General features: G+C 32.2%; 1 long non-coding RNA gene across 1 annotated transcript; it reads right to left on the reverse strand.

The window, feature by feature from the left end:
• Positions 1-4,453: 4,453 nt before the first annotated feature.
• On the reverse strand, positions 4,454-7,622 carry LOC143080655 (uncharacterized). The gene is made up of 3 exons (XR_012979761.1): positions 7,470-7,622; positions 5,853-5,908; positions 4,454-4,965 (listed from the first exon to the last, which is right to left on the reverse strand). It is a non-coding gene; the product is annotated as an uncharacterized LOC143080655 (long non-coding RNA).
• Positions 7,623-13,194: the final 5,572 nt, after the last annotated feature.

Consider the following 13,194-nt stretch of genomic DNA (forward strand, 5'->3'; position numbering starts at 1 on the left):
AAAAATGCAGCATGGCTCTAAGTTTCTAATGTTATGTTGTAAAAGATGGGGCTATATTTTTACTTACATTTATGTTATATGAATGCTTGGGTTATGTTCTTCTCATATATCTTATGATGGTATGATACTAAACCCCTCAAGGGGAGGATTGTGCTTGATATTCATATAATGAAGACATAATTTTTCAATCAGTTTAATTGAAGTCCGGAGCTGGCATGTCAGTTAACTGCTAGTAGTCTGATGTTATTTATGTATTATTGTCATTTTGTTTATTTTCTTTGGTTACATCTTCTGACATCAGACTCGGACTTCTCTTGAACTGAATTTTAATGTGCGTATTGTTATGCGTTTACTTTTCTGCATTGGCTAGAGATGTAGGGGGAGGGTTGATATCTCACAAACATGTTTAACCCCGCCGCATTTTTGCGCCTGTCCCAAGTCAGGAGCCTCTGGCCTTTGTTAGTCTTGTATTATTTTAACTTTTAGTTTCTTGTGTACAATTTGGAGTTTAACCCCGCCGCATTTTTGCGCCTGTCCCAAGTCAGGAGCCTCTGGCCTTTGTTAGTCTTGTATTATTTTAACTTTTAGTTTCTTGTGTACAATTTGTTTAGGGGCCAGCTGAAGGACGCCTCTGGGTGCGAGAATTTCTCGTTGCATTGAAGACCTGTTGGTGACCTTCTGCTGTTGTCTGCTCTATGGTCGGGTTGTTGTCTCTTTGACACATTCCCCATTTCCATTCTCAATTTTATTCTGATTTCTAAAGGTAAACCAGGTACGAATTAAAGGATTATGTACCCTTCTGTTGATTCAATGCTAAACATATGGAAATTTTATAGAAAATCCACAGCCTTTCTCCTTGTACTATCATATTTGGCAATTTGATGACTGATAGATATAGGATAATTGCATGCAACTGCTAGTGTTGATTTCCTTAAAGCAATTTTAATGTAGTTATTGGTTAAAACAAATAAAAATATGGACCAATTCAAGTACACCTTTTAGGGTGCGCTCAACTTTAGTGACTCAACACAAGGTATTTTAGAATTTACAGGTTGGTTAGAACTTTTTTGTAAAAAATTAACACTAGCACATCATAGAAAAGCAAGTGAGAAATCGGTGTTTCAAATTTTGTATCAAAAATATCTGTATTAAAGGCTGTGAATTTTCTATAAAAATCTTGGTTTATTTGCCACAAACTACTCTTTTTCTTTTAAATGCATGAAACAGTAAATTATAAGTTTTCCCCCTAGTATATGTACAAAATGGCTTGTCTCTATTATTCATTATATCTGTAGTTTTGATACAATTGATGTTTGAAAAATTCGTACAAAAAGGGCTACTGAAGGGGTCATAAACCTTAAGGTTCCACTAAAGTAAAAATATAGGACACTTCAATAACAGCTAAACTTTGTCTGTATTTTTCAACCTATAATGAATAAAGTAAAAAACTATGGGAAAATATGTTCATTTAAGCATACTTTAACTTGTATTTTTGTCCATCTGATGAGTTAACCTTTTTCAACTGATTTTTATAGTTCGTTCTTCTGTTGTACTGTTATACCACTGTCCCAGGTTAGGGGGAGGGTTGGGATCCCGCTAACATGTTTAACCCCGCCACATTATTTATGTATGTGCCTGTCCCAAGTCAGGAGCCTGTAATTCAGTGGTTGTCGTTTGTTTATGTGTTACATATTTGTTTTTCGTTAATTTTCTTTACATAAATAAGGCCGTTAGTTTTCTCGTTTGAATTGTTTCACATTGTCTTATCGGGGCCTTTTATACCTGACTATGCGGTATTGGCTTTGCTCATTGTTGAAGGCCGTACGGTGACCTATAGTTGTTAATGTCTGTGTCATTTTGGTCTTTTGTGGATAGTTGTCTCATTGGCAATCATACCACATCTTCTTTTTATATTAACATATACACACTGTGAAAATTAGTATAAAACTTCAAATTTTTATCTTGTTGCCAAACCGGTTATGGGGGTGAACACTTCATTTTCAAAAAATCTAGAAGCTTGCGAGATGACTTAATTTGTTTAAAAATGGTATGAATGAAAACTGTAACATATAATGCAGTACAAGCTAGTGTTGATTTTTAAGAAAATGTATTGATTTACGAGTTTCAGTTAATTTCGTGTATCTAAGTGAACGAATATCGAAGGTACAATACAGAAATTGGACAAAAATGTCATTGAAACATATTTATTTGACAAATAAACAATAGTTTGTACTGCATTACATGTAACAGTATTCGTCCATACCAATTTTAAACAAATTAAGTCATCTCACAGGCCTCCAGGTGTTCACCCCCAAAACCGGTTTGGCCACAACATAAAAATTTCAAGTTTATTTACAATTTTCACAGTGTGTATATGTTAAGAATGTTTACATGAACATATGTTCCCATAGTGTAGTACTTTATTCATTATAGATTGAAAAATACAGGCAAAGTTTGTATATTTCTGTAGTGTCTTATATTTTGACTTTAGTGGAACCATAATAGATTTGATTTGATTTTTGGTGTTTTAACGCCAATTTCAAGTATCGCATTTAGGGCCACAATTAAAAATATTTTGGTTTGCCCAAACCCTACCCAAGGTTAAGACAGTGGGTAGGTAGGTAGGCATTTTCTTTTTTTTTTTCTCCTAAAGAAATTGAAGTAGCGGATGTTAATTAGACTTCATAACTATCTGGGTAAAAAAAAAGAATTTGAGTAGGCAGCTTTTTTCGGGGTAGGTAGGGTTTGGGCAAACAAACTTATTCTTTTTTATGGCCTAGGCTATTTCGTGGCTGTCAGTTTTTATTGGTGGAGGAAGCCAAAGTGCACGGAGAAAACCACCGACCTTCGATAGGAAATAACAATCCTAGTCAATTGAGATTGGAGTCGAGTGCACCCGCACCAGCGGGGTTTGAACTAACATCATCCGTGTTGACTGGCAACTGATTACAGTAGTAACTACTTAGACTACTTGGCCGACGAGGCCCCTTAATTTAATTGAAGTATTACTAAGTAAATAGATTTGCATTAAATTCATTTGGGAATTCTTTCCTGAATATACTCCCTCAATGATATCCGTATATCTTAACATTTTAGATTTTAAGAATATAATTAATAACCAGATTATTCAACGATATTTTACCATTTTATCAATAATCTACATTCAAAGTTTTATGGAACAAGACTTTAGTCTCCAATTTTACAAATTACAATGATAAGTAACCGTTTCATGATGTATGGAGCGCTTTCAAATATACATGTAGGTGTAAAATACTAGTAGCTGATAAATTTGATGTTAATAATTTAGAAAGAAGTTTTGTGAAGGACCTGAAAGATCCAGCAGTTTACCGATGTCTGTAAATGCACTTATATAGTTTTGATATCAAATACAGTGATGGAAGATCCAAAGGAACATAGAACATATCTATTATCTAGGATTTCCTCTTTAGTAAATGTCGTGAGGTTATATGTTGCATTTCCAAGTGAATTGTCAATACCTAATTCTTTTATCAAGCAGTTTATGTAATGTGATTAACCGGTAATAACTTGGCCAGCTAGATTATATATGAAAGGGGAACTAGCACAGGTGCAATCAGGTGGTTTAGACTTGAAGTCGCCAGTTTTGGGATCCTGCAAAACGTTTTGTGATTGAGAATTTTAGTTGCAATTGATTTGGTACATTAAGGATAAGAAATGATTGGAACACACATATCTGTAAAAAAGGGAGGCATTTTCGATTGAACTATTTTGTCATGAAGGATATTGCCCAAGTTGCCGTAATGGAGACATTTGTTGTCATTTTGTCATCTTTTGGTAAAATTATTAGGAATATGCTGAGTCATCAGTTATAGTTTTTTTTTCTGGGTAAATGGAATTATTATAACGATTGTTTTAAGATATTTCAGTAGTTTCCAGGCCACGAACTGTTCCTGTGGTATACACTGTTATTTGTCTGACATTTCCTTGTCAAAAGGAGCTGACTGTTTTTCTAGCAATGGCAAGCTTTAACTTTGCCAAAATCATCCATGCACAGACAAATAATTAAAATTTCATCAAAGATACCACGTTTAGTACTCGGGTTTTTGATGCTGTAATCAATCAACTGAAAATTAATCGGCCTTTAATTAATAAAGGGGATTACGCGCGAGGATAAGTTAAACAATTTGTTTGAAGACTAAACACATCAATAGTCGGATAGACAATTGTGTCAGCATAAACCTACCTTCCGCAAATAACATAAATGGTACTAATTGTACCGCAGCAAATGATCAAGTTAGAATTTCAATAAATAATGTTTATTAATGCTGCTCGAGGGCAACAGCGTTCCTGGTGAATATAAGTCGAGACAATCGCTTCGGACGCATGGAATTCATCTAGGGTTTTTGTCGTGTTTTTCCCCAAATAATGTTTGATTGAGGTTAACAATTTGATATAAAGACAAAACAAAGAAAAATACAACATTAAATAAGATATTAAAACATGTTTGTAGCAAGCCTGTCTCCATACATATTATAGATAATCAAAAGTTAGATTTAAAAACAAGTATCAAATGTTAAATATTTTTTCTTGAAATGTTGGATACACATTGAAAAAAAAAGCAGTTTGCCAAAACTAAACGCATGGATTATATATGTTCAACACACTAACGGCGTGCGACAATAAAGGTGTTACGCAAACCATAAATGCACTTGTATTCCACTTCTAGGTACTTATATGTTCCACGGCAAGGGTCTCCATATTGACGATTGGTTGGCTTCAATAAACAAATTCTTTTGCCATTGCATTGCGCTTTGACCTTACTGTTTGATCTTGAAGATCGGCAATGAGTTGTTTTGACTTTTCCAGGGCATACAGATGAATCAGTGGACCGCCCATATATTGCTGATCGTACGGATATTGTCAACGGATATGGACATTTGATGTACGCGGACTTGTTCTCACATACAATGAAGCCACACCCATTTACTGAAATATACAAAGGTATGTCATTTTCAAACATCATTAAAAATTGTAGATTTAGTGTTTGGAATGGATGATGAAAATTAAGTTGAAAGTAAAATATTTATATCATATAGATATAGGTATGAGTGCCAATGAGACAACTCTCATTTCAATTTATAAAAGTAAACCATTATAGATCAATGTCCGGCCTTCAAAACGGAGCCTTGGCTCATGGTCTTAAAAGGGAAAGAATAAAAAAAAAACAATTGTATATTGAATGTAAGTCGATTTAAAATATGTTTACAATGTATTGGTTTTCAACAACCTTTTTTACTAAAAATAATAAGAGTTATGCTTGTGTCGCTACTGGATCACAAACTGATGCATAGGTTTCTATGTCACATGAATGAACTCTAATTTTGTTCTTGTATTTTTGTGTTTGTGATCGATTAATTTTCTTATAAATATTATATGGCAATGGGAGATGTGGTTTTATTAGTCAAATAGACAGGAACGCAACAACTTAACATATTTTCTTGTCTTATCTTGTTTGTAGTGAGTCTGTCGTTTCGTATTCTTTCTCATTCGTTGTATTATAAATTTGATTTTTAACATCTGAATTTTCCCCTCTTATTTAATTCTAATTTATATTGACTAAAAAATCAAACCCTATGTTTTATTTTTATTTTTCTGTAATTCAGATTTTATTGAATTTTCAAATATTTTGCCTCGAGCACCACTGAAGATTCATCTATTGCCTAAAAGCGTATCTTGTGCAGTAAAGTTAATAGTGTTAATGCTATTAGATATTGTGTCCTAATTGAATAAAGCTGTAAAAGCGAGAAGAAGCATTAAAAATACACAAAAAAAAAAAAACCAACACAGTAATAAAAAGATGATGAAAAACTTACCATGTGTAACAAAAACTGCCAAAACAAAGAAACCTGCGAAAAACGTCATCTGCATCCTTAAAAACATTGAAATAAAACAATTTAAAGTTGTATTAGAAAGAACATACATACAACCTGATTTCTAAATAGTTCTTATATTATATGATGTGCGTATGACTTGTTTGTGATTTTTTTTTTCATTTTCACTTGCCATACATTCAAAAAGAGCTTTTAGCCGATACGCAATATCACTGACATAGAACGTTTCTCTCCCCCTTTTTTTCTTTCTTTAAAACGTTTATTTGCGATACATGTGAATGGAATCTCTGGTGTTCCAGAAACCATCAAATAGAAAAATTAAAAATAACGAACTGTTTGGGTTGAGAATTACAAAATTTATCAAATTTTTTCCTAAGGTCAAATGTGTGAAATTAAGCCACAGACACATGCAATTTGCATAAAAGTCCCGTTGGACTGTTATTATTAAGTTTTGCGATGAAGATTATAGATCAATAATCTAAGGAAAAAATGCTTGTAATACTATATTGCCGTAAAATATCTAACAAAAAAATATATAATTTTCTATATATGGAAATATCTTTAAAAAAATCGGTCGATTTTCATATCTTACATAAGTTGACTTGTATCTTCACACTCCCGAAATGATACGTTTTTCAATTTTATTCTTATTAAAAAAAGAAATTTGAATAGAAGAAAGATATTCGGTATACTAAGAAGGCGATACAATGTTTTTCCAATTAATAAATTATTTTGTTTGTATTTTTTTTTTTTTATTTTGTAAGTAAGAATATGTTGTTTTTTTTATTCAGTTAAACTATAATTTCACGGACTGTCTTATGTATACCTTGTCACGTAATAAAAGATGGTTTTCGGAATATATATTTTGAAATCTAATATAAACAAAGTAAAACGATCCAAACAAACTCAGTTAGGTTGTTTGTAAATATTATTTTTGTATTATATCAAACTCGTGACATTTACAAAGCATTGCTTTCATTTGTTATGTATGAAGAATGCCATTCAAACCACCAATAAATCAATACCTTATAAAAAAGAAGATGTGGTATGATTGCCAATGAGACAACTGTTCGCAAGAGACCAAAATGACACAACTATAGGTCACCGTACGGCCTTCAACAATGAGCAGAGCCCATACCGCATAGTCAGATATAAAAGGCCCTATATGACAATGTAAAGAAAACTAACGGCCTTATTTATCCAGGAAAAATGAACGAACAACAAATATGTAACACATAAACAAACGACAACCACTGAATTACAGGCTCTTGACTTGGGACAGGCACATACATTCATAATGTGACGGGGTTAAACATGTTAGCGGGATCCCAACCCTCCCCCTAACCTGGGACAGTGGTACATGTATAACAGTACAACATAAGAACGAACTATAAATATCAGTTGTTTTCCAATGTATACATTGTTGACTACTTTAATACATTTATTTCTTAATTCTGTTACACTTTTTTAATTAAATTCAAAATACTTTTACTTTAACTATCTCTCGTGTCAAAAATATATTGATATATTTTTTTTTAAATTTATTTTTAAGTACACAATAAATTAAGTTATTTAATTAAATTTTTCCTATACTCTTACCTTAAATCGACCTCAAAAGCTTCAATTAAATGATGAAAACCAACAGAGATCTAGCTGCTGATTTTATAAAATGAACACTACCAATGAACTGCAAGCATTGCACAGTCAAGGGCGTTTGTTGCAATCATTTTCAAAACATATAAAGGATTTCCTAACATTCCCGGTTTGAATATAATCGGAAACAATTTTATGTTTGTTGTTCATCCCAGGACTTGTTTTTGTTTGTCATTCTTCCTGATCATGTCCTTTACAGATAAACAGTCTTCCTCTGTTTCCGTCAGTTGATTGATTTGTACTAATTTTGGTGCAAATTATAGAAAAATTATAGAAAAATCTATCGACTCTTACTCAAAATATGGACAATTTTATGTTACGGACCTCTGTAATTCAGTTTCACAGCTTAAAAAATACAAACTTTTAACCTTTTTCAAACTGGACCAAATAACCACTAGTACTTACCTACAAAATCATGCCTGAAATTTTACATGTAATTTTATTTCCTACTTTATGCATAAGATATACAGAAATAAATTTCTAAGGTGTTTTAACAAAATGTGTTAAAGACTGTTTATACTAGGGACTCTATTTGAAGACAACGAAAATCAAAAGACGATAATGGTCCCCAGACCTTAAATTTTGCATGTTTAAATGTGATGTCAATTTTATTCAAGAGAGTTTAATTTTGCAAAATTGTTCCTATTGAAATTTGTATTTTTGTGTGTTTGACGAATAAAACATGAAAGAGGGGCAAAAGATACCAGAGTGACAATCAAACTCATAGATTATAGCTTAGTTTAGTGCTGTGATTCAAAGAATCATTATCTAGATTTAACATTTATATTTCAATTGATATTATTAACTTGTAAATACTAATGTTTGCACCTTGATAATTGAATTGGTTGTTAATACCATTATGCCTATCAGTTCATAATGTGCTTTTGAATATAGTAAGTAAGTAAGTAAATTATTTATTATAGTGACATGTGTTTTTCACAAAATATTATATAATACAGTGAGATATAAAAACAATAATTAGAACACCTGACCCGCTGGGTCTATAAGTCACTTTAAACATAAATGGCAATGGTACGACGAACACAAATAAATATATTTTATCAAAAATTTTGATAGAAAAAGTGTTTTCTCTTACTGAAAGCTTGCAATAGATATTTAGAAGTTTTTCTCTGATGTTGACATAATAAATATTTAAACTGTTCTTCATTTGATAGTATACATAAATTGTCTATTTGTGAGAAATGTTGCAGTCGCAGATTGTTATAAAAGTTACAGTTGATAATGAAATGAAATTCGTTTTCCACACAGTTATCGCTACACATTTTACACAAACAGTCACATTCGTCTTCACCTACAAAACAACCAGTTTCTAACCAGTGGCAGAATGCCACACCTGAGCTGTGGTATTATGGATCTTTCAGTACGGTTAAGATTAAGTTCAATGTATTGTTAACAGCAGTATTAAGATTTTATGAGCCTGTATGTTCGTAGTTTCGGAAAGTTTGTTAAACCTTTCTGCCAATCTTCGGAGCATTTATCTTTGAGCAATGTTTTACACATCAATAAATCGCACGTTTTTTGTATTAAAATTGCTCTCTAGTCCTACAATTGGAATAATGTTTTTCACTTCAGATGACCAATTGTTCGTGCATTTTTTGTAGTCCCAATTGAATACTCGTTTACATATGCGAGTGTCGTCCATTGATGTAGGTTTGTTCCAATACCTTATCATATTGCACCATCGTCGTTCCTTTGCGTTCACCCAACCAACTTCACTGTTTATTGCCAATGTCGGTGCAAATTTATGGACGCCAAGAAAATATCGAATTGCTTTGTTCTGTATTTGATTCAAGCAAGCGAAGTCTTTGTATCCCCAGATCGAAGAGCTGTAGTCAAGCACTGGTACTACACACAAGATAAAACGTTTCTCAAAAGTTTAAATTCCGAAGTCTTTTAGATGATGAATCTTGGAGATAACTCCTCATAAAGCTCTACCTGCAGCTTCCGATAGTCTATTTGCATTATCTTTAAAGTCCTTTAGGTCGTGAAAAGTTACACCGAGGTATTTGTATGTGTCAGTTATTTGAAGTAGATTGTCCCCGATTTTGAACTGGAATTCACTTCTTTTACATCGAGACGAACGAAAATGCTTTTGATTTCTCTGTATTTATCAAAACACGCCATCGCTTGCACCACTCATGGACTTTATCCAGCATACACTGCATGTCAGTTTCGGATGATGCCAATAAGACTGTGTCGTCCGCATATAAAAGTAACGAAAACGTAGAGTCGCCAATATTAACACCAAGTCCGAAACTGTTTACTTCCTCTACCAGATCGTTAATAAAAATGAAAAATAACGTCGGGGATAAATTATCCCTATATTTAACCCCAGAACTGCATACAAACCACTGTGAAAGTCTGTTGTTTACACGAACACAAACAGAAGTACTAGGGTAAATGTTTTTAATCGAGTTGTAAATTTTCCTATCAATGTTATTTAACAAAAGCCTATATAACAGCAAATCTCGGTCAACAAAAATCAAACGCTTTCTTAAGATCAATAAAAGTTGCAAATGAAGTCTTAAGGTTTCTCGATACAGCATTAAGAGTGAACACATGATACTAACACGATCGATCGGATCCCGGAGCGAAAACCATTTTGTTCGTCTGCTAAAATATCGTTGAACTATATAGAGAGAATAATACATGGCAAAATCCATATCATATGTCGTATCATCCCGAGACACCAATATAAGCCTAAGGTCCTTTAGGCCCGAGGGATGATATTGGTCGAGGGTGATACGGCATGTGATACGGATTTTGCCATGTGTTATAAGCTTTATCATATATTTCAACAGAAGAGTATTATATAATATCAACTGTTTTCTGATCCATAGCACTGGGTTACCTTGAGTTCTACTTTTGTCTTGTTTCAAAGGCCTTAAAAGAACAACTCAATCACTTATCTGAAGCACCTGGGTTACCTTACAATTTGCAAGCTGTTGTTTTAAAAATATTTTGTTTATTATTGCATAGCAATATAATATTTCCCACAGAACGTAACCAAAAGTTAGCGTGCAATAAATTCTAATATTGCACTAGTGCAATAAATCTTCAAAATTCATGACGTCATCAACGACAAAATCTTAGTTTAAACCACTTTTTACTCTCAAATATTATATTGCTATACAATAAAAGGGTTATTGCATGAATATTTGGGAATATTGTCCCTCGTAGAACATATATTGCACTCGCAAGCTCGTGCAATATAAAATTCTACTCGGAACAATATTCCCCAATATTCATGCAATAACCCTATATTATTGTATTTTTTTGTGTGTTTTGTATTTTTTATAGTTCCATTTTGTGTGCCAAAATATATGAAAACTTGACGTTCGTGACGTCACATATCAAACAATGACGTCATTCAATAATTTGCGTTACACCCGAATGACCGTTCTATTGGACCTATTTTGAGGGGAAATTTTCTTAACCAAAAAAAAAAATGACTTTATGTAATGAAGGGTATGCGATAAAGGGTAGGGGTGTGATAAAGGGTATGCGATAAAGGGTGCGCATCAAATTTGCGCGATATGGATTCAACAGCAGGTTATTTATCACATATGCAAAACTACTGTATTTACTACTAAACATATGATAAATGATGCTAATCGACTGATTATCAATGCACTGTACAGTTTTGATATACAAGAAAGTAAACTAATTCCTCGGTTATCGAGAGGTACACGTGGATTTGAAGATTTGTCACTTAGAATTGGACAAAGTATTAACTGTCTTCAAACAGACGGAATGATACCGGTTTCAAAAATTATTTGGAACAATGAATGAATCATGGCCACTATAGGTTCATACTTCAGTACTTCGTATGGAATACTATCTATACCACAACTCTTGCCGTTTTTTTTTGTACACAAGCCGTCTAATTTCTTCTATGGTTATAGTCGTATTTATTTCTTGATTTTCATTATAAAGCGGGTCAAGCATTTTGTCCTCTAATGACTATTTGTGTGTTGACACTTGTCTATAAAACTCATCGTCAAAATTTGAAGCGACCATACACAAGAATTGCGGACAGCTCAGCTGGATGGTCTTATCAACTATCCCACAGGGAGCAGTTATCATTAATTTTTTAACGTTATTGTCTATGGGGAATTTTGACCACTAGCTAGATAAACGAATACTTTGCCTATACTATAGATATCATATAAAATTAATAAACTATATAGATTGCACCAATTTTAAAGCTTTAAAATGGTGTAATAAAATTCACTTTATCTTGAAATTTACTGGTGTCCTCATCGTGTTGAACGTTGGGGCATCTTCTTGTTGAATATAGCAAATACGAAGTATACATGTCTAATAAAAAAAAATCATATTTAATTAAAGTTTTATTGTAATTTAAATTAATGAATTATACAGTATTGACGAAAAGTTTTCCTTCCAAATGGTATAAAAATCATCATTTTAAAATAATGTTTACTGTTGTCCCTATGCTTTTAAAAGTGGAACTTCATAATTTTTGTTATGCATTACAACATAAATTCAGACAACTAAGATTGACCGTATTCAAAGACAAATTTTGGTTGGTGTTGTGTAGTTGAATTCTCCTTTTTATGATGTGAATTTTCTCTTTTTTTGGCATCCATTATTAAATAATAAATATATCTATTTAGGTTTTAAGCAATACATTAATTTCTGTCATACCAAAGAGGTCTTTAAAGTAACATCAAAATTAAGTTGTGTGGTTCTGTCGACATTTTTGAGAAAAGTACAGAAAAGGGATGAGGTTTTTTTTTCAAAAAAGAGGCTCTATCTAATTTAACTTGTATAGTTTCGAGTAATATTAGCATTGCTCTGTAATCAATTAATTGAATACACGATTGTTTTGTTGAAAAAAAATGGTTACATAATCTGAAAAAGTAAATTGAAATAGAGTATAATAGATGGCAACGTGAAATTTTACTGTTATTCAAAACATAAAAAAAATATATTCGTTGTGTATAATGAAAAGGTAGCCTGTTAATTTTTTAGGGGTATTGTTGTTGTTATTATATGAAAGAGCTCAATGAGGTAAATGCAAGTATTTTGAATGTAAACAGTAAGATAGTATAGCGTCAAAATCATTGGTACATGTAGGATATGCTATCTTTATGTTCTCATTCGTTCATTGTTTAATTGTTTAGTAAATTCATAAAATGTCTGATTATAAAAATGATAAAATACATTGAAAATCCTTTTTAAGAAAAGCTACATAATTATCGATCTAATATGAAAGTATTATGTAATACTTCCATGATCTAAACTGCCATATAAACATGAATGTGTCAATATTTACATAGTATATAAGCGTTCCATGGGGCCACGAGAAATCCTTTTCAGTGCTGTATCACAAATCAATACCATATGTTACTACTTTATCTTATCATGGAAGTATTATATTGAAAATGAAGTATTTCACACACAGGCTCTTGTTGAGTGTCACCCCTTTTTTCATTTTATTTTGGTTACGCTTTATTTGAAAATATTCTTTTTATATTTCTTTTTTTTTCTTTTTTGTAAAACCCTTATTCTGGCGAGTTAACCATACTTATTTATATTTGTTGTCCTCTATTCTTTTGTATAAGAGTATTTTTATTTCTATACACATAAGAATATACAGAGGGTTATACATAAAAAACGAATTTTA

This window comes from Mytilus galloprovincialis, chromosome 6 (genome assembly GCF_965363235.1).
Source record: "Mytilus galloprovincialis chromosome 6, xbMytGall1.hap1.1, whole genome shotgun sequence".
Taxonomy (NCBI): domain Eukaryota; kingdom Metazoa; phylum Mollusca; class Bivalvia; order Mytilida; family Mytilidae; genus Mytilus; species Mytilus galloprovincialis.